The sequence below is a fragment of the Macrotis lagotis genome, chromosome 6 (genome assembly GCF_037893015.1).
Source record: "Macrotis lagotis isolate mMagLag1 chromosome 6, bilby.v1.9.chrom.fasta, whole genome shotgun sequence".
Taxonomy (NCBI): Eukaryota; Metazoa; Chordata; class Mammalia; order Peramelemorphia; family Peramelidae; genus Macrotis; species Macrotis lagotis.
Window position 1 is genome coordinate 129,733,952 of NC_133663.1, and position 24,078 is coordinate 129,758,029.

General features: G+C 35.5%; 1 pseudogene; it reads right to left on the reverse strand.

The window, feature by feature from the left end:
• Window positions 1-21,526: 21,526 nt before the first annotated feature.
• On the reverse strand, window positions 21,527-23,186 carry LOC141491828 (glucocorticoid modulatory element-binding protein 1 pseudogene; annotated as a pseudogene).
• Window positions 23,187-24,078: the final 892 nt, after the last annotated feature.

Genomic DNA, 24,078 nt, shown 5'->3' on the forward strand with positions numbered 1-24,078 from the left:
AAATGCAACTGCTACTATGTCCCCAACTAAATAACTTTCTCCCTACTCTTAGCTTTTTTTCCTTTTAAAAAAGAGAAAATGGTCATTATTAATAAGAGAGATCAATACTCAACCACTGCTAAACTGTGCCAGCAGAGAAACCAAGAGAGCAAATAGAACAAAATATAGGGGACTTTATGATGAAAACAGAAGAAGCAAAATCATTTGGAATTCAAAGGGATGGAGTAAGACTTATCTCAAAAGAGTCTGAATATACTCAACTATTCTTCTATGATTCCAACACAATATTAATATTTAGAAAATAGGAAATGGAGAAAGAGAAACTCAGGGCGTGAGCAAGGAAAATGAATACACCAGCTGAGGAATTATATTTAATCCTAGGTATCTTTAATCTTTCCTTTTGGGGCCAAGGTAAGTATCAGATTGACTCTACTCCTTTACCAAATTTACAAGCCCTGGGGAGTGAGTTTATGCTCCAGGCTTTGGGTTTAAAGTATGAAGCCCATTAAATGGGCTAAATTTGTATGCCTAAGGCCATCTCTATCAAATTATCTTGAGAAAAATATTTTGTAAACTTGACTATGACATAGCTCTCCTTTGAAATCAAATTCTATTTAACTCAAGACATGATTGAGTCTCTTCAATCAATCCTACTTCGCTCCCTTTGTACAGTCATTTTATTTCATCCAGTAGGTTGAAGCTCTCTACTCCCCCACTGAGAACTTTTCCATTCTGAACAATGAAGTGGCTCCAACCTAGCCATTCTGCCAGACTAAGCAGCTAGGCAATACAGAGCACTGGGCTTGGAGCCAAGAAGATCTGAATTCAAATGTGGTCTCAGATACTTACTAGCAAATCATTTAACTGACAATAAGTTTCCTCATCAATAAAAAGGGAGATAATAATGTACAAAACAAATGAGATAATGTACTTAAAACTCTTTGCAAACTTAGTGGGCTATATAAATGTTATAATCATTTTATTTATTTATTTCATACCTCTCCTATCCATACCATAAGGTCCAATCTAACTAGGTTTATTTCTTTTCCCTCTACCTGTACTATATTTCCATGTCTTAGTATAATCTTCCTGAACTAACCTTACTCTTTCCTACCCATGGAACTCCCACTCATCTTTTAAATCAGTTTAAGTGGTACCTCCTCAGTGAAGGCTTTCCTGATCTGCCTTCCCACACAAAAGTTGAAAAGGTCTTTTTCTATTTTGTATTTCTTGGGATTTTGTTTGTACCTTTTGTGAGCTTGCTACATATATCCTTTTGCATTATACTTGTTTTTCAATGTTAAGTTACACTGTTAGACAGGAAGATTCCCCAGGGCAGAGAATGTATCTTATCTAAACTTGTTTCTTTGGGGTCACCCAGCAGAGTTCTCTGTACACAGTAGGTATTGTTGAGTCTGTTTGCTGTTAAGAACAAAACAGCATTAGGCAGGATGCCCCCAAAGTACCCCTGCTAGCATGGAAGCTAGCTTCTCCTGGCACAAGGAGATATGTGTATATACACATACAATGTCCTCTTTGTCAGTCAAGGAAACTGAGACAGTGACATGATAGAGGTCACAAACAAATCAAGGCGAAAAGTCTGAAAGCCTGTCTGTGACCAGGCTGCAAGATCTTGTCATGACTGTGGAATAATTAGAAGCACTGTCTTTCAACATCAAGGCAGAACCCTTCTGGAGCCTCATTTTACAAGTGAATGATATCTAACAACTATTCCAAGATGTCAAATGTCATCCAGACCCTTCATTTTTTCCTACATGATCTTAAATGAAATGCTGTGCAGAATATTGAGCTTTTCCTAATGACCACTGGTTTGATTTCCTCAACAGTTAGTCTCAGTTTTTCCATCATGATGAAAATTTCTGAAAAATAAAATGGTATGAAAATTGTACTGAAGCAATCCCACCTGGTTTATATTTCAAATACAAAGGATAGTTCTAGCAATACTTATTCCAGTTTCCCATTTGTGAACCCTCTATTCAATTATAATAGCAGGCTTTACATTAAAAGAGGCACCAAGAAATAAGGGATAGAGATCTGAACTCAGAAACACACCAGCAAGTTCTTGCTGCATAGTCCTGAGCAATTAATTTTTCAGTGCTCTAGGAAATTTTCTACAACTATAAATTATGAGAAATTTAGGATGTACCAGTTGGTATTTACACCTCAGAAATCCACAAATTCAGGACTTGATTTATTCTTTTATTGATTTTTTAAATTTAATAAAGTATTAAAGAAAACATCAGTGATGTAGATGAATCTTAAAAGTGTATTATGCTTTTTTCAATGAACCAGTTGCTAAAATTTTCCAGCATACCGCTGCCTATATTGATAGGAGTTTCTTCATCTGAGAGTACTCTTTTCTAATGAAATAATCACAGATCTTATCTCTATTCTTAGTACGGTTGGTATACATACCCTATAGAAAACTCATAAATGTATTGTAAATCCTGAAACAAACCAGAGGGAGGAAGGGAAGGAAAAAAGGAATAGAAGAAGGGGAAGAGAAAGGAAGGAGAGGAAGGATTTAATAAGCATCTATTATCTTCTTTATAAAACTATCTAATTTGATCCTCATAGCAATACTAAGATAGGTGCTATTATGATCCACATTTGACAGTTGAGGAAGATGAGGCAGACAGACCTTAAATAATTTTCTGCAGAGTCACATAGCTATTGTATGAGTCTAGATTTAAACTTGGGTCTTCCTGACTCCAGGTCCAACAGTTCCGTACCCTGGATCACCTAGATGCCTCTGTCTTCTTGGTGAACTAAAAACAGATTTAGGCCAACATCTTAGAGCATATACTTCTCTTTTAAAAAAAAGAGAATACACCATAAAAAATAGAAGAGAATAATTGATAAATCAATAGACATTTATTAATCATATGCCAAATACTATGCTAATCACTATATCATGCATCATTCATAATTGTTCTTAACCAAACAAGGGATAGATGAAATTCCAAGGTAGAATTTATCATTTTGCTTATGAAATGAAAAGGTTTTGCATGAATAAAAGTAATACAACCATGATAAGAAAGCTATTGATTAGAATTAATCTTTACATCAAATTTCTCTGTCTGCTATCCTTGATATATATATATATATATATATATATATATATACATATATATATATATATATATATATATATATATAAAACTAACCCAAAAGTCAATGAAGAAATGGTCCAAAGATATGAACAAGCAGGTCCTATAAGAATTATAAAATATTAACAATCATCTGAAATATTGTTCCAAATCACTAATAAGAGGAATACAAATAAAAACAGCCTGACTCTGCCCCCTAAAAATTAGTAAAGATTATGTAGGAGCACTTCAGTGTTAGAGAGATTATGGAAAAGTGGGCACCATAATATACTATTAATGGAATTGGGCTAACCATTTGACCCAGAGATGCCACTGGTAGGATATTCATCACAGAAGTCAAGGATGAAAAGAAAAAATTAATAAAACAGAGAAAAGGACTATCAATTAGAAAATGGATAAACAAATTGTGATATGCTGTGCAGTAATGTCACATAGAAGATAGAGTAATAAACCTGAACTCAATGAGACATGATTCCAAATCTCACTTCAGCTGCAAGTTATAAGACCATGAGAAGTCACCTCATCTCTATTAGACTCAATTTCCTTATGTGTAAAGTAGGTGTAGTAATGGCATCTACTGAATTCACCTAGTTCTTTTGAGGATCAAATGAGATGGAAAGTCTTTTACCAATCTTAAAACAAGATATAAAAATTTAGCTATTTATGAAAATCAAATATTAATAAATTATAAGAAATACTAGAAATATACAGAAGCTTTTAGAAGTCCTATATGAACAATTATAGAATTAAGAAAACAAGGAAAATAAGATATATATTAATATAAAAACATCAGCAACAAAACAATAAAACAGGTTGCTATTTAAATATAATAAGCATGGCTGGCCATGAAAGAGAAAGGGGAAAGGAAAAAAACCTCTTTTTAGTGGTATGGGAGGGGTATGGGTGTAAATCACTGCATATACTGTCAGATTTGGTTAATAAACTTGCATAAACAAGTTTTCTTTTTTCCTTATTTTTTTATTCTTTATTTTAAAGATTGTAGCTCCCTGGATAAGGGAAAGGTGAGGGATATATCTGGAATAAAATTGATGTTAAAAATAAAAATCAATTTCTTTTTAAAATAAACTTAGTTTTTTCAAGACTAGAAGTAAAGCCCATTGGTTTTCACTTTGCATATTCTCTTGTCTTACCATTATTTTTTAAAATGAGATAACATTTGCCCCCTCTCCAGTGCTGTGGCATTTTTCCCATTCCCCATGAACTTTAAAATATCTCTTATAATAGCTAAGCAATTATATTCATGAATTCTTTCAGTAACTGAAGATGTGCAGTTCATGTGGGCCAAGTGACTTGAACTCACTGGGGATTCTAAATGCTCCTTAAGTATTTTGGGTATCAGTTCCTATTAGTCATATGTCTTGTGTCCTTTCTACTGCCAAGGCGATTTTCCTTGTAGTGAAAAAAAGAGAAACAAACTTAAAAAAAAGAATTTAGCCTCTCTACCTTACATCTACTGTCCATTGTCCCATCAATAGTGAATAAAGAGCCTACTGTTTACTTTGTTCTTCTTTTTAATTGAAATCTAGCAAAAAAAATCAAAAGCAAATTCATTCTTTTATTGGTTTAGCTTATTCCAAGCTTTAGTACTCCTAAATATTATTCTTATAATATTTTCTATATTTTATATTCATCTTTTTAATTTAACTTTGCTTCCATCCATTCAATTCCATTCAAGGAACAATTATTAAGCTTCTAATACATATTGCACATTATGATAGATGCTTGCATGAACAAATATATTTAGTAGTACATGGGATCACGCACAGAAAACAGTGCCTCCCTTTACCCAGAGAGCTTTCATTCTTCTGGAGTGAAACAACATGGACACAGATGAATTATTTTGAAGCTGGGGAGGGGGAATATTGAATAACCTCAGAGAATCAGGAAAAATCTCTTGTGGTAAGTAGTATTTAAGCAGAATTTTGAAAGGAGTTAAAGGTTCCAAGAGGAAGAGGAATAGAGTTAAAGATAGTAAAAGACGGAGTTGAGTGATACTTCACCTCCCTCACTCCTAAGAAAAAGGAAATATAGTCTACAAGAAGGCTTAGCCTAGAGCCTTGAGAAACAAAACATTTGTCAGAATTATCACATGGTCAAAAACACTAAAAATTTTATAATTAGAAGAAATGATCTTAGAATTCCAAGCACTTCACTAAAGCCATTACCTGAATGTTACTCTGAGGTTCCAAAGTTTTTACCAAAAGGAAAATAAAGTCTGACATACCAGACCAACCTTGAGATGTTGTGAGTATAAGCCTAGAGCTTTGCTGAATACCTGGCATTCAGGGATTGGCCTTGCTACCAAGTAATATTATTTTTAATCACACACAAAATCATCAGGACTATTCATTGAAGCATAGTCATGGGTGATGAAGCCAGCCCTTGGCAGGGGGTAGGGGGTGGGGGGTGGCTAGTAAAGAAAGGAATAAATGAAAAGCGAATTCAGTGAGAAAGGAAAATGATATCTTAGGGATATAAGGACAAATAGTGAGTGTAGAGAGATATAAAACTGAGTCTGACTTTGTCCTAACTTTATACAGGGATATAAATGTGTGTGTGTGTGTGTGTGTAACATATATGTGTGTGTGCATAAACATATATGTGTATATAGGCATATACGATATAAGTATGTTCTTATAAGATATATATAAATATATATAATATATACACACACATCACACATATATATTGTTTGTAGTGAGTTTTATCTATGCCTAAATATCAATATCTACACAAATATCTGAATGAAGATAGATATATATACACACATAGTGGAGGGAATTACAAGGTAAAGACTGTATAATATCATCTCATTTATTTGGCATTGGCCACAAATGAGTTTTGGTTTTTAATTAACTGTAGCTTGCATAAGCACCTAAACTGAAGTTATTTTTAAAATTATTTTCACTTTCAAAAATATATCAGAAATTTCTTTGGCTTCTTAAACAGATAGACTGAACATCATATAACTTTTCCTTAATTTGTCAAGATCATCCTTTATTACTTGTGACCTTAAGCAATTCTCTCAACCTCCTTGGGGTTCAGTTTTCTTATTTATAAAGGAAGTGGCTTAGGGTAAATAGTCTCAAAAATCCCTTCTAAGAGTCTAAGATCATTATGGATGTGAATTAGTGTATTGTCCTCCAATATAATGATTTCCTCAGTGGGTAGCCAGGCATTTGTTACTGTTTGCCTCTATACTAAATGAACCCAGGATTTAATATGTTTGTACTTTTAGCATATGCTTTTCATTTTTTATTTTTCCCTTCTTGTTTGTCTGTCAAATATCACTCTTTACTAATGTCAACACATCTGATTCTATCTATACAATCTTTTCAATAATTTTCAATATGCTTTGGAAATCAAGTAATTAATCACATTAGAGTTTTCTAAAGTAAAAATTATGGGCACTGAGAGAGGTTCCAAAAGTTACTTTATTTGTGTGAGAAAATCTTGCATGAGTATAGTACATGGATCACTTGGTGATCTTTGCTAGGCCTACAGAATTTTGAAGCCTTGGACATAGAATATAGGAGGTTAGGATGGGGTAGGAGGTTAATAATCCTTTTAGGTTTTGTGAAATTTTTTAACACTGAAATTTTAAGCAAAACTGAAATGCATGCAATATCCTTTTATTAGTGTTTTTTATTTATCTAAAGTAATTTTCTTAGTGTGAGAATAAAAAATTGCATTCTGTTCAATTTGATTTTCTCATAAAATTACAGTGTGATTTTTTTGAATAATGAAGTATAATTTTAGCTTTTTAAGGATTGTTATCTTAATAATAATAGGAACTTATAATTATATAGTGCTTTGAGATATACGAAGTACTTTTCTCAAGATAATAACTGGGTTAAGGTAGATACTGCAAAAATTATTTGGTGGGAGGGGAATGGACCTGTGGCTTCACTGGATTTAATGAAAAGTCAACAATCAGGAAGGAAATTGCTTTTTCCAATGCTAATCAGGATTTTCTCTGAAATTCATTTTTAGAGTTTCCTAGAACACTGAAAGATTAGGTGACTTGTCCCATGTGTATCAGAGGCTTAATTTGAATGTAGAATTTCCTGTCTCCAAAACATCCTCAATCTATCTACTACACAGTGCCCTCTCCATTATAAATAGAACTCTATAAATGAAGATATGAGCTACAGAGAATTTAGGGGACTTGTCCAGTCACCTAGCTAGTAAGCATCAGACTAAGGATCCAATCCAAATCTGATTTCCACATGAATGTTTTTCCCTCTACCAAATTTTTTTTCAATAGACAGTCTCAAGAGGCAGCAGGATTCTACTTACTTCCAGTTCCAAAGCCTGCCATCTTAATCTTCCTCTCCCTCTGTACTAAATATTTGAAGCAAGCAAGGCAATAACTCTCTCATTTTTAATCTCTAAAGAACAAATGCATGCAGTGCCAAACATTTTCCTCCCGGAACTTTCAAACTTAATTACTAGGGCAGAAACATATCCTACCAATTTCTAGATTAAATGCCTACAAGAAGAAGAGTACAGTTAGTACTGTATTAAAAATCAATGAATGGAATGTGCATCTGCTATTGAAAATGGCAGTGCCCCCCTTAGGCTGAAATTCATCTTGTCCTTTCACTGAAGAATTATTATCATTTGGAATGTGTTTTGATTGACTTCAGTACATAGTAATTATAATCCCATGTGACTATAGACAGCTTTAACATATGAGGACTATTACCCAAGAATCGTTCCACAATTCTTAACAATTATTTTAGGGGCAAAGACTGAATCACAGTATTACATTAATTATTCCTCCAAAATTTTTACATTTCAAAAATACCAGGATTCTAGGAATACTTTTAAAATTCAAAATATGTCCTTTCTAAAGAATTTCAGGAAACCAATGACCTCAAAAAATCTTTTCTAAAATGTTTTTTCCCCTTGGCTTTTACATTTGTAACTAAGCCCTAGATCTGCTCTTCAATTCCAGGTCAAAGCTATTCTCAGGACAGAAAATAGAACTGTATGCACTCCAGTAGGCAGTCCTGAATTCTGTCCCATTGCCTCTTTTTTTAAAAAAGTATTTTTCCCTGGATGCTCATTCTCTGCCTGGGAAAATTTTCCCTAAGTAACTGCTCCCCACTTCTGTACCCTTTTAATAGGCTTAGGTGGCTCTGTTCCATTAAGAAGAGCTACTCCTAAAGCTAACTTTCATCAAATTATCTTCCTCTCTCCTCCCACTTTCCAAGCCTCAGATGTTTCCACCTACTACCCATCCTACACCCTAAGCCTTTTCTGAATTTCCTATGTTTTGTTTTCATTTTTTACTAATTCTGCCTTTGAGAGAAAAAAAAACCCAGCTATTTCTTCCTGTTTCCACAGAATCACATCATTTAGTCAAGAACTTAAGAATAATAGAACCTCAGACTTTTATGGGACTTTTAAGGTTTACTTAGGTCAGATTATCATTCTCAGCAAAAATTTCCATCTTCTTTTTAATATCTTCAAAACTTCATTCCAGAATATACTTCATTTTTATATCCACCTGTTGAAATTTCTTAGAACACTGCCTAGCACATAATGGATGTTTCTTCCCTCAAGAGGTCACTTGTGTTACCTCCTCTAAGAAGCCTTTCCTGATTCTTCCTGCTTCCCCCCTACAGTGAGTTCATGTCCCCAAGCTTTCTCATGGCACTTAGTTTTTATCCCTCCTAAAGATAAATCTAGCAATGTCCCCCTTCTACTAAATAAACTCCAGTGGCTCTCTATTGCCTCCAGGTTCAAATACTCTGTCATTCAAAGTCTTTCAAACTAGCATCTTCTATGTTTCCAGTCTTCTTACACCTTATTTCCCACCACATGATCTTTAATCCAGGGCCACTAGACTCCTTGCTGTTCTCTGAACAAGACAATCCATCTCTTGCCTCCTGGGCATTTTCTCTGGCCTCCTCTCATGCCTAGAACAACTTACTTCCTCAGTTCAATTCTATACAAGAGTCTTCCTTCTATCAGTTATTTCCTACTTAACTTAAATAAAGCTTCTTTGTATATAGTTATTTGCATGCTATCTTTCCTATTAGAGTATGAGCTCCTTGAAGACAAGTTTTGTCTTTTGTCTCTTTTTTTGTATTCCCAGCTTTTAGCACATAGTCTAGTAAATAATAAATCCTTAATAAATATTGATCTATTGATTGATCTTCTTTATACATATAACACTCTATATTTTATTATACTTCTATTTATGTATTGTCAAAATTATTAACTTTTATAGCCTATGATACTGACCCACATCTAAATTCTCATTCTGTATCTTAGTAGGAGTTTTGAATTTCTATCTCTTCAATTGTTAATTGTTATAACAAACCCAAGAAGACAAATGATTAGAATATGGGAAACCTGGCTAGTTATCTTTGTGAGAACCCATAGGTTTCTAGTATTTGTTAAATATTAAATCAGGTTGGAGATAGATGGCCATCTTTTCTATGCAGTATATGGATGAACTATTTTTTGAACAAAGATCTGTAACCTGATTTGCTAGTTACCAGAGGTTGTAATGATCCCCCCTTTTTCTATTAATATATAAATTTCTCTCTCTCTCTCTCTCTCTCTCTCTCTCTCTCTCTCTCTCTCTCTCTCTCTCTCTCTCTTTCTCTCTCTCTCTCCAGGAGGCCACCTTGAATAGATGGTTTCCAACTATAGATTTCATGGTAAAGCCTAAAGGATAAAACTTCATATCTAACCTATATTTTCTGTTTTAACCTTAGATTTTTAAGGTTTACAGTTTATATCTGACAAAATAATTTGTAAACTGCTTTAACATTTTTCTATATTTTTTTAATCCACAGTCTCTGACAGGATACCATGTAAATAGTAATCAATGAATGTATATTTATTTATGAATTCTTTCTACCAGACACTGAATTCAAATCTTCCCAAATTTATTATAGTTTTGCCACCTAAAGTCTTGGGAAACAGAGGACAAATCAGGAACAATTTACCCTGATTATTATCATTTCTAACATCCTACTATTCTAGTATACTCTAAGGTTATTCCTAGCTTGTCTAGACAGGGTAACCATTAAAAAATAAACATATTTGGAGCAAGGAAGTTTTCATCATAAAAGAGATAAAAGGGGCTTCCCACAATGCCTCTGGGCCTTTCAATTTTTTTGTTAATTTTAGGCTCAATGACCTCCTTGAGGTCACATTGCTTTCTATGTCTACATTTTTCAAGAAAATATAGGTAGCCTTTGAATAGGAGGTTAGGTGAAGAGGATTTCACTGGAAACCACAACTCACAGGAATCAGCACTTTCTGCTTTGAGATTCTCTCTCACCTACTGGCAAATTATCTAACTATTGTTATCACCAAAATGGAACTGCTAAGTCATTAGGACAAGAGGCAGAAAAATAGAACTAAAGTAACATTCCAAATTTCTATCCAAAGCAAATCCCTTCTATTTAAATACTGCTATCTGTCTAAAATATATGGAGAAAATATAAAGAGTTTGCCTTCAGCTGACAAGATTTGGAAACCTGAAAGATATATTAGAAGGCTCAATTCAAAAGTTGGAATGTTCAATAGATTGAAAATATTAAAGCCCAAGTAACATAACCATCATCCCCAAGCAATGATTTTTACTATGCTAATTATAAATCATATTATCTTAGTGGTCATTCTGAAAGGTAAATTTTATTTTGTTCCTTTGATTTATTCTCTTATTTGAACTATGTGATTTGGGAGAAGACAAAGAAGCAATCCTTCTAGAGTTGAATTACCCATCTTCTCTTCAACAGATCAGAAATAAATTAGATCACAGGAAGGCCTAGAACCTGTATGATTAGAAACAAAATTGTCCCCAATCACACACACACACACACACACACACACACACACACACACATATATATATATATATACAGTTGAGGAAATAGTATATATGACAACTAATCTACTGATTTGTTTTAATTTCACACATGTGAAACAGGAACTTTAGAAGATACATAGAAATCACACTTTTTTCCCCTGTTCAAAGATTGTATCAATATGAAAGATAACCACAGTTTTGGGCATAGCCAACACTAACAATGGTTAGTCAACAGTCCCTCCCATACTACTCATCCACAACACATGTGGTTTTGTTTGTGGCTACAGTCACAATTGGTAGTGCATTTAACTATTTGGAACTGTGCCTCTCATATAGTTATATCAATATTTATCAATGGTTCTTCTTTAAAAATCTCACAAACTCTCTCTTTGCAGTATACTGTGGTTATTATAGTTCCTTAAGTTTGTAAGTTATGGTATATCACTTAAAAGTGTATCTTTGGGAGCGGCTAGGTGGTGCAGTGGATAGAGCACTGGCCCTGGAGTCAGGAGGACATGAGTTCAAATTGGACCTAAGACACTTAATAATTATCTAGCTGTGTGGTCTTGGGCAAGCCACTTAACCCCATTGCCTTGCAGAAGCATAAAAATAAGTATGCCTTTGAGGTTTCTAAAACTTTTCTTCTGTCTGTTACTAAATGGTGGTAAAATCCTAGAATGTACCAGAAGTGGTAGTAATAATAGTCCTCACTAATAAAGTGCCTTGAGACAAAAAATTTTATATATATTGTTATCTGATACTGATTATAATCCTATGGGGTAAATGTTGTAATACACTATTATCTTTTTCTTTCCTTTAATGGGCTTAAGTAATTTGCCCAGGGTCACATAGCTAATTATTGTGTCTGATGCTGAATTTGAACTCAGGTCCAACTGACTCTAGGGTTAGCACCCAGGGCTAGCACCTAGCCACCCCTTATACTATTATCTTTTATTTTTTTATTTAATTAAATCTTTCCTAATTATGTGTAATAAATACTTTGAACATTCATTTTTTTTTAAATTTTGAGTTCTATATTCTCTCCTTTTCTCCCACCCCTTTCACACACCTTGAGAAGACAAGCAATAAGAAATTGATTATACATATGAAGCCATGAAAAATATATCTTCATATTAGCCATGTTACAAAAGACAAAAATGCAAAAAAGTATTAAAAACTATGCTTCAATCTATACTTAGAGTTCATCTTTCTAGAGATAGACCACATTTTTCATCATGAAGCCTTTCTAATTGTCTTGGACCATTTTCTTGATTAATGTAACAGTTGTTCATCTATTCAGCTCATTTTATTCGCATCAGTTCGTATAAGTCTTTCCAGGTTTTTTGGAAACCATTCTACTCGTCATTTCTTATAGCAGAATAGTATTCGATCACAATTCCCCAAATGATTGGTATCCCTTCAATGTCTAATTCTTCTACTATACTACCATCATTAACATTTTGTGGATGGACAAAAGAAATGGAGGCGTAATGGAAGGAAGGAAGGAAGGAAGGAAGGAAGGAAGGAAGGAAGGAAGGAAGGAAGGAAGGAAGGAAGGTAGGAAGGAAGGAAGGAAGGAAGGAAGGAAGGAAGGAAGGAAGGAAGGAAGGAAGGAAGGAAGGAAGGAAGGAAGGAAGGAAGGAAGGAAGGGAAAAGAAAGGATGGATTAATTATTATATACTATGTGTCACATACTCTGTTAAGTGCTTTGCAAATATCTTTTTTTGATCTTTGAAACAATCCCAAGAGGTAGGTGTAATGATCTTTATTTTAAAGTTCAGAAAATGAGGCAGACAGAAGTAAAGTGCCTTGTCTGAGGTCACACAGGTACTAAGTGTCTTCGGCTGGATTTGAGCCTAAGTATCATATTTCTAGGCTCAGAGTTCCATCTACAGCCACCTAGCTGGGAAGAAACTGACCAGAGATTTACATCACCTGCCCAGGTTTGGTCAGGTAGTATTTGGAGAGATGAATAACTGCTGTCCTTCCTGAATAATTTCCATCATTTTATATACTACAACAGACTTTCTTACATAACTATCAGCTCTATATATGAAAAGTACTCATCACTAGCCCACAAAGAAATGGTCGGTTGGTTGTCCTTTATTCTCAAAGAGGACCAAAATGTTATCACCATTTGGGGGTGAAGGTATATAATGTCCAACTATGGATGATTAGACCCATACAAGATTGAAAGATTCTAGCACAAACTGGACACAATCCATATGAATATTTGCAACAGCAGTATTTCTAAATTTGTGCATCTCACATTTCTTTTGAGCTACTGAAATTCTGATTTGCTCATAGTTCCTTTTTTGAACTAGACTTGCCATTCTGGGTGGTCAGGATATAGTAGGATCACCCTAGTCTGGATGTGTATGTCACTGTACTTGATCAAAACCTTCAAATTTATAAAATGACAGATGTTTGAAGCTACAGATCAGTGAGTTTAATAAAATATTAAAGTTACAATTTCGTAAAATTTTGAAAGGTAAAGGAAAATCATTATAAGCCAGTATGTGTTCATTAAAAACAAGTCACCCCAGATAAATTTCATTTAATTTTTTTACACGTTTACTAAACTAATAGATTAGGAAAATGTCATGAAGGTAGTTTGTATAGGTTTTAGCAAAGCATCCAAAAAGATCTGATTTTTTAATGATATTCTTGTGAACAAGACATGTGGATCAGTTAGCTATGTGGTATCCAGATGCAAACCCTCCTCAAGCTAGATACATCAACCCCCCATCCCTCTCCATTTAAGTCTCTTATTTATCACATAAAGAACTGACCAAGAGCAGCTCTCATAAACATGAGCATCATTCTGAACCAGCGTAATTCCCACAAAGAAGAGGTTGAGGCAGACCACCTCCACGAAGGTGTAATGACATAAAATGGATCCTTTCTTCAATACATTCTTACCACATGAAGAAGAACTTTTTTTATTGACTGCTGATCCTAAATGGAAAGATGAATTCAAAAGGCACTATCCAGTCAAGGCATTTTCTGGAACCTGGGGTTACAATTGGATTGACTGCTTGGATACAAGATTGTGGATGAATGCATGTAAGGCAATCAGGGAGGCATATGTAGCCTGACCCTATTCTATTCAGTTATTTTGCCAATGATTTGGATAAAAGTATAGTTATTGAAATGACAAATGACACTATTATAATGTTATTATGGATTAAAGGAAAAGAAACATTTAGCAAATCTATTCCACTATAATTTATTGATATAAAAATAAAATTGTAGTACAAAAAATACATCAAGGAGACATATACTAATGAAGGTGTCACTTTCTCCATTCCAAGATTTCTGCATCAATCTGGTTGTATTTGGATAATATTGTTTTATTTTCAGGAGTAGACAAAGGACATTGGCACTTTTGAAAATGGGGCATTTTAATATATGCACAATCATGTAAATTATGTGAATTACTAATCATAGACAGGTCAAATAAGAATGGAAACTTGAGGTGATAAAGTGTATTTGGCCCAACTTTCAGGAGCCATAGCAGAATAAACAGAAAACTTTCAGAACTCTCCCATATTCACCCCCAAACATCTATAAAATAGTATTCCAAAATAAATTCTGAAATGGCAAAATCAACAAAGAGATGAGGTAAAATAATTTTCTAGCTGAAGACAACTTGAAAGGTCAGCAAGAAAGAAATGCTAAATTTGAGTTATAGTTTAGTGAAAATAAAGATACTATTTTTCAATCTAAGCTCAAAAATATCTTAAAAATCTAAGTTCATGGACCCTAAGTTAAGAATTCCTAGCCTAAGGCATTTCTGTCAGGCTTCTTGTAGAGCCCTGAAGCTGTCTTTCCTCAGTGTGTCTAGTTTTTGTCTCCTTATTCTCATATGAACACAACCATCTGTGCTCTGGTAATATTACTTGGACACCTATGGGAAATCCAAAAATCTTCTGCTCTTTCTAAATTCACTAGATCATTCTTTGGCAAAAGGAGAGGAAGGAGACTTAGACTCTTTATCCATCCTCTTTCTACTGTGACTGATTCGCTCTAAGGGCCTTGGTCTCTCTTTAAGGAAATCATCCTCAAATTCTGGAATAGGAACTAGCATGCTATTTTAATTGTATATCCAGTCTCTTCAATGAATCCCAGCAAAGTTCCTATGAAACATCATTTCATCCAATGGCTTTAAGTACTCTTTGTTGTTGTTGTTCATTTCTTTTAGTAATCGTAACTCTTTGTGATCACATTTGGAGTTTTCTTGGCTAAGATGCTGAAATGATTTGTCATTTCCTTCTCCAGCTTATATAGATAAGGAACTGAAGCAAGCAGAGTTGTGACTGGCCTAGAATCACATAGCTAGCAAGTGTCTGAGGAAGACTAGATTTGAATTCAACAACATGAGTCTTCCTGACTCTAGGTCTAGCTCTCTGTCTGTTGTGCCTAAGATGCCTACAACACTCTAAACCCTTCCTAACTTGATAAGCTTACCCGTGATTGGTTATGTTCTCACCTGATTAAAGCAGTTACTTTAAGTTGGGGGGACTGAATAACTGACAACTCCCTCTTCACTTTATGGTACTATTCTACAATCCTTCCTCCACATAGCCATCTAAGTGATATGCTAAAAAGCACAACCTTTGACCATATCATCCTCCCTACTCAAATGTCCATGGCTTCCCATTGTTTCTATCACAAAAGTTCTCAATTTTGTGTATAAACTTTCTATAACCTGCCGCCCCACCTTCCTGTATCTGTCTAGTACTCTTATGCTTTAGTCCTCTGCAGAGAATCTAAAGATCAATCATACTGAACTACTTGCTATTCCTTTATTTGTGTACTTTTGCACTAGTCACACCCCATGCCTGGAATATCCTGAGGGAACTGGGGTGATTAGTACAGTAAGTGATTAATTATGGGAACAGAATGAACACTGACTCCATCTTGTTACTTGATTCTAGAACTGGCTTAGTTCCCTTTCTATTCAATTATGGGTCTAGTTCAACTTCTGTAAGAAAACTTTTTTCAATTAGTGTTTCATTGTTTGAACCCTAACCATGGGTGGCTGGGAAGCTAGACCACTTCTCCCTGCTGCTTAGAGACCCTAAATTCTACTCTCCAGAAACTTGATCAGATTTAACGACTGATGCAAGGAATTTCCTCATTATTGTACATCTCAAGCAATCCATACATCTTATTTGAAAAATGACCCAATACTAATCAATTAGCTATCCTTTCCATGTTCCTTTAATAATTTAGAGAAATATATAAGGAGAGTGGGCTACCTCATTTTCTGATTTTAGGGAATTGTACCTGTTTGCTTTCCCCTCTCCCAAATTGGAAAATCCTTAATCTCTCATCGAATTAGAAATCATATTATCTATTAATTAATTGACCTTATTTGGGGTTCAATTCTAAAATGAATAAATGGTCTGGTCCTAATTTTTTAGGCAGTTAGCATGTATTGATTAATAAATCAATATGCTTGGAAGATGGAACCATTGTTTCCTCCATCATTTCATATTTCACACCCCACAGTTTTTGATGAGTCAGTCAGGAGGAGTCAGAATTCCATAATCCTCCTCCACTTTTGCCCCTGGGAAACTGACTTTCCTTAATACTCAGCTCAAGCATCATCTTCTATTTGAGTCAAAGCCTTTCTTGATGACACCCTTACCCCTCCCTCTATCTATCTAATGTCATCCCTCGCTCCCTAAATTAACCTGATTTTATTTTGTACATGCTCTGTGTATAATTATATGCTTATATATTTTCCTCAATGGAATATAAAATCCATAATGACAGGGACCAGATGTTTCACTTTTGTTTTTGTATCCCTAGGTTTTAGAACCTGGGATATGGGAAGTGCTTAATAAATACACATTGCCATAGTAACCTAGTGCTTGAGCAGTTCAAAGATCCTAGCTTTGGGGAAAAGAATTCACTATTTCACAAAAAAATTGCTACAAACTATGGAAAGCAGTTTGTCAGAAGTTAGGTCTAAACCATATATTGTATAGCAAGATTGGATCAAATGGGCACTTGATTTAGATACAAAGGTGATAGCATAAGCAAATTAGAGAACAAGGAATACTTTATCTATGAATAAGGGAAGAACTGATGAACCAAAAAGATATATAGAGAATTGCAAGATGTAAAATGGATAATTTTGATTACACTAAATTAAGAAAAATCTTTGTATAAACAAAAATACAATCAAGATTAGAAGGAAAGTAGAAAACTGGGAGGGGGATTTTTAAGCAAACTTCTGTGATAAAGGTCTCATTTCTCAAATATATAAGAGAAGTGAATCAAATTTATAAGACTAGACATTCCTCATTTAATAAATGGTCGAAGGATATGAACTGGCAGCTTTTAGATAAAGAAATCAAAGCTATCCATAGGCTTATGAAAAAGTGCTTTAAATGGCTATTGATTATAGAAATGTCAATTAAAATAACTCTGAGGTACCCACCCCACCACACCTATCAAATTGGTTAATATGACAGAAAGAGAAAAGGATAAATACTGGAGATATGGAAAAATGGGGACACATGTATTGGTGGTGCAATTGTGAACTGATCTAACTATTATGGAGAACAATTTGGAAATATGCCCAAAGGGCTATAAAACTGGGTGATCCAATAGCATCACTTTATATTTTCTTTCATAAGGATACTAATATGTAATTATGCTTTATATGACTCCAAATGTATCAACTATGGAAAATTACCTGCCATCTCAGGGATGGGAAGAGACAAGAGAGAGGGAATTTGGAACTCAAAAATTTTTTTAAATGTTAAAAGTTGATTATACACAAAATTGGAAAAATAAAATAGCTAATTTAAAAATAAATGCATACTGGATGATTGGTGGATTGGTTTCCCTTAAGATCTCTTTGCCCTCTCTAATCTTTTCACTAGCTCCTTTCGAGTAGGGGACATAATTTCTTTTCTCATCATGATGTAAAAACTATTGTTAATAGGTACTCCACTTGACAGCTGGGGAATACTGCCTTCCATCTTGGAGTCACTTGGGTTCCTGGCTCAGCTTCCCTCACATATCTATCTGGCCTCAGACACTTGACACTTACTAGCTGTGTGATCTTGAGCAAATCATTTAACCTTTATTTCCTCACATCCAGAGACATTTGAAATCATCCTCATTCATATCTGGCCATTGAACCCAGAAGGATATGAAGGGGAAAGCGAAGCTAGTGCCTTAGCACAGCTCCCCTTCACTCAAATCCAATTTGCCCACATGTCATGGCATTACCTCCCTGATGTCATGGTCTTCCTAGAGATTGAAGGACAAACATTCCTGGAGGATTCCAATCAACATCCTTTGGTAATTCTTCTGTAGGCAGTCCATCCAAATAATAAAGGAGACTTAGAACTGGATCTAGTCCAACCCCTTCAGGGAGTTTGCGACTTGCCCAAGTTAACTTATATACATCAGTTAAGGTTTGAGCCTCGGGGGCAGCTAGGTGGCGCAGTGGATAGAGCACAGGCCCTTGAGTCAGGAGGACCTGAGTTCAAATATGACCTCAGACACTTAATAATTACCTAGCTGTGGGACCTCAGGCAAGTCACTTAACCCCATTTGCCTTAAATAATTTTTTTTAAAAGATTTGCGCCTAGAAGACAGAGATTTTCCCACTGTACTATAGTGCTGAAAACCTTCCTGTTGATCTTATGACACTGGGTAGATATTCAATGAATCACAGACCGGTCACCAGCTAAAGAAGTCTGTCTATGTTATCCATCATACAAGTCTTCAATGACATCCTTCAAACTGCTTTGCACATATATTTCTTCATTTATGTCTTGTTAAAATATACTCACTCCCAAAATGTATCTCAAGTAGTATGAATCCATGAAATTTCCTGTCCTCATTGGGTTAAAATTTTCATAAGTGGTTTTTGGCAAATATAGAATATAATAAAAGCAAAATGGAAAAGTCAAAATGTTATGTGAAATCTAAAGAAAGAAAATACATTTCCATCAGGGGGATCAGCAAAGGTTTCCTAGAGGAGATAGTTTTGAAAGTTTTAACATATATAGAAGTGGGTTGAATTGAAGGTGGCATGGCATACCAACAAAAAAGCATGGCACAAGTAAAAGAATTGAGACAAAAAAAGAATGGGTTAAAACTGATATACTGCATATTATTTTAGTTGGACCATAGTAAATGAGATAAATTCATGTGGAATAAGCTTGACTAGATGAGGCAGTATTAGATTATAAAGGTTCATAAATATTAGGAGAAAAATTTGTACTTTATCCACTAAGAAATAGGAAAATTGAAAGTTTTCAAGAATAGGAATGACATAATCAGATCTGTGCATAAGGAAGATTAATCTGCCAGTGATATGAAGGATGGATTTTTAAGGAGGGGAGACTGCTTGAGAAACTGATGCATATTATTACAATAGTTCTGTGCAATAGTCCAAGAAATGGTAATGAAAAAGCCTTTGTTAGGACATCCCAAAAGACTTAGTGCAATTTTAATTTATTAAAACTTAAAATGGCATGAAGACTTTGGGGATACTGTATATTGAGGAAATATTTTCACAAGACTGTGCAATTAATTGAATATAGGACATGAAGGAGAGAAAAAAAGCCCAAAGTAAAATTGTTTTAAGCATTAAAAATTAGTGAACATTAGTGCAAGTAGAAGAAATAGGGGAGTGGGGAATAATAAGGTTGGGCAGTAAACAAAATAATGTCAATTTAGATTATGCTAAATTTGTACTACCAATATAACAATCAGTTGGAAACTCAGATTTGTCTTTGGAAAATGCAGACCTGGAGTTTGGGAAATAACTTTTTTTTAAATGACATTTCTGTAATTTCCAATATTATGTCCAATGTATGTCCAAGTATATGCAATGTTATGACATGGAAAATGCTTCTTTTCCAGGGAGTCCTGGCTCTCATAGGAGGAGGCATCTACTCACTGGATAGCAAAAGAGAGGAGAAATATCATATCAATTCCTTCCCAGGCCTAAGCTTGCTTACAGCTCAGTATCTTGCAGCAGCAGTAACAGCAGCATCCACAATAAATGAAAGGAGTAGGTGATTGGGAGGACAAATAAGGAGGGAAGGGGGGAGGGGGGAGGCATAGGCAATCATCTGTAGTTCTTATCTAAACCAGTGACCAAAGCCTGGAAACGTTTGGTTTCATTCAAGCAGAGGCCACTCAGGGTGAAACAGAGGAAGCACCAGTAATTGAGTGGCTACTTTAGGCAAGGAAGGAAGGAAGGAAGGAAGGAAGGAAGGAAGGAAGGAAGGAAGGAAGGAAGGAAGGAAGGAAGGAAGGAAGGAAGGAAGGAAAGGGAAGGGAGGGAGGGAGGGAGAGAAGAAGGAAGGAAGAGAAAGAGAAGAAAGAAAAAAAAGAAAGGGAAGAAGAAACAAAAAGAGGGGGTAGGAAGGAAGGAGGAAGGGAAAGAGGGAGAAAAGTGAGGAAAGCTTACAGGTCAAAATAGCAGCTGATCTGGTTGCAAAATTCTCTTGCCCCTGTAGTCCCACAATGAGAAAAAAATTATATGGTTTCAGAACACAGGCTTAGAAGGGTTAGGGTAAAATAATCAACAAACAAATGCTTAGAAGAGAGGAAACACTCAGAGTTATCAGAACAACTGGTTAGCATAAATTTTAAAAGCTAAAAACCTGGACAGAATGGGGAATGGAGGAAAAGTCTGGGAGAGTGGACATTCCATTCCCATATGAATCATTTTTGCACTTTAGGATTAAACCTTGGGAATACTTAACCTAAAGACTGCCACAGTTACTCACATTCATGCTCAGACCCCCAATGAATGCCTGCTAGCAACTTAGTCATAGTATTTATTTGTGGTAGGGACCCTAGGGATCACTCTTCAATGAAAACTCTCAAAAAAAAGGAAAAACAAAAATACTCTGAGTCATCCTCTAACCTTAGCCATTGCTGTGTGGGATCTTGGGGATGGGTACCCTTTGAGAGACAAGAAAATCATCCTCCCTGTCCTGATATTGGTACACTTGTCTTTCCCACTTGCCTTTCCCACCAGCAATATGGATATCCCCCATTTCCTCTGTATGCCAGGCTTCTTCTTGGCCCTCTGAAGATCCATAGTTCCCAGATACACTGCCAAATTGAAATACCCCCTTGTCCCCTGTTCTCCAGGTATCAATTCCATATCCATGGTTTGGGTAGCACTGCATCTTTTGAAAATGCTGACACAGAGACCAGTCTAGATAGTGCTTCTAATCATTCTGCTTCTTCATCTAAATGAAACAACTTTCTAGGTGGCAAGGTTAGGAAAGAGACTGATCTTTCCTCTCTGAGGACAACTCATTTTGTCCTTTAATTATATGGGTATTGAGAAGAGGAAGACATTGGGGGCTTGTTGGACTATAGCATTTTAAATTGAATTACTGAGAATTTTTTCTTTTTTCTTTAATTGGGGAAAAAATATCTTTTGTGGAAATGAGCAGTGGTAAGAATGAAGAAACTATTAAAATCTCAAAAAATGAGTCTCCTGTCTCCAGGCTCCCAGTTAATCCTCTAGGGGCTGTCCAAAAATGCTAAGAAATTACGAGGCTAAATCTTTTATATCTAAGAACTTTGGTCCCAGATCCCTCACATAGCATTACATCTGCTGAATATGGGCTATATTTTTTTTTATTCTGGGTGCTGCCCTCAAATGATTATTTTATTTTAATGCGACCCTAAAATGGAACCTAAGGTTGGACAGCCCTACTCTAGGACCATAATCTCTGTAGTGTGCACCTGATGCTGATATTTTTCTATCTCAGTTCACAGTCTTCTGCCCAGTCCTTGGCTCAGTCTCCAGAAGCTTTGCCCTCAGGTTCCTTAGCCTCTGGGTCTAGAGCAGTGATGTTCTGCCAATCCTCAGAAGTGCTTTCCACAGTCTAGATGGCAAGGGTCATACCAGATTCCATGGTCACCAGTTCCAGAGGGCTCACCATCATGATCTTATTGCCTATGGCATCTCAGCTCAACAGCGTCAAGTTGTATGAGGGATAGATGGTGGGGATGGTGATCTCGGCAGAAGAGACAATGATCCCATAGCAAAAGAATTGGGAGACAGAAGGAAGTGTGTGGTCAGTCACAGGGCTAGAACCCTAGAAAGGGCAGCCATAGTGAGATTGCCCATGGACAATGACTGGTCAATTGGTACTAAAGAAATAAACAAGATGATGGTGAGCTGAAACTATTAGATGGAAGGGGAAGTGTTCAGGATAGTGATAGAGTCTGGGAACTGGAAGTGCGACTGACCTCTTTGGTGATTTAGGATTGTTTGTGGATATTAGTACACATTCTTGAGTTTTCTGAGATTTCAGCCTAGGGGTCTGTTCCTCTTGTTTTGTTCCTCCAAAGAGCATTTTAGGTCTCTCAGCATGTAGAGAAAATGTTCTTGTCCTTGCTCTGGCTGACTTCTCCTGCTGTCCAAAAACTCTTTTGCCTGTTGCAGACTACTTCCTTCATGAGCCCCACAAATAGCTATGTCCCTTCAGAATGAGGGTATTCTCTGAAATCTCTTCTAGATCTTTCCATTCTTTTTCAGTGACCATGGTGATAGTTGCTGTTGAGAACTGACTTCTACTTCGATCCAGTCTTCGAAATATTCACCTCTGAAATGGCAGTCTGTATGAGGTCTCACTTGACCAGAGGGCATGACTACACCATAATTGTCTACTGCCCTGGCACTGCTGATCAGGAGGTCACATTAGGTGCTTCTGCAAACTTTCTCACACTAGTAAAAGTCTATCTTCCTAGAGTGTTTCATTTTCCCCAGCTTCCTACCATCCAGACAAATGACTCTCTTCCAATCCTATAGGCAGGACTTGTCAGACAGAAGAACAAAATGTTCAAAGTTGATCAAGTGATCATTGAACTTGACACATTTTACATTAACTCCTGTAAATGCAAACCTCTCCCAGAGAAAGATTGCTTTGCTCTATCCCAGGTGACAGTGTAAGCAATTTCCATTTTTTTATTTGCTTCTGTGCTAGCATCAGTCCTGTGTACTCTGAAAGTTTCTATGACTATAGTTGCTATGTTGTTCTTTGACATAATAAATCCATTGCTATACAGGCTGTAACTACAAGATCACATGTCTTTTGGTGTCTTTGTGGTTCTCCCCCTTTGTTCCCTTCAATTGGCATCACAAATGCATCCCCTATAGGGATTTTCACTTCAGCACTGGCCATCTTTCATAGATTAACAGCCAGTTTAGAATTTATTTTCAATAAAATGGTAGAAACAAGACTCAAATTGCCAGAGGTTAAACAATTAGTAAAGAAATGGAACTAACAACATGTAGATAACCTTCTAAATGTTGAAAGTAGAACAAATAAATGGTAGAAATAAAGGAGAGACCAAGGAAGAGATAGAGAAAATCATAAAAAATAAACTGGATAATTCTGATTACATTAAATTAAAAAGCTTTTGCAAAAATAAAACCACTGTAACCAAGAACAAAAAAAATGTAGTGAATTGGGAAAAAAATTTACAACTAGTATTTATGACAAAGGACTCATTTCTAAAATATATAGAGAGAAGACTCCAATTTATAAAAAAAAAAGCCATTCCCCAATTGACAAATGGTCAAGGGATATGCAAAGACAATTTGCAGATGAGGAAATCAAAGCTATCTATAGTCATATGAAAAATTGCTCTAAATCATTACTAATAAGAGAAATAAAAATTAAAACATCTCTGAAATACTACTTTGAACCTCTCAGACTGGCCAATATGACCAGAAAGGACAATGATCAATGTTGGAAAGGATGTGGGAAATCTGGGAAACTAATGCATTGGTAGTTGAGTTGAGAATTGATCCATCCTTTCTGGAGAGCAATTTGGAAATATGCTCAAAAGGAAATAAAAATATGAATATCCTTTGATCCAGCATTACCACTACTGGGGCTATATCCTGAAGAGATTAAAGCTTTGTATGTGGTGGTAAAAAATTGAAAACAGAGGAGATGTCCATCAGTTGGGGAATGGCAAACAAATTGTGGTATATGTATATGATGGAACTCTTGTTCTATTAGAAACCAGGAGGGATGGGATTTCAAAGAAGCCTGAGAAGACTTCATG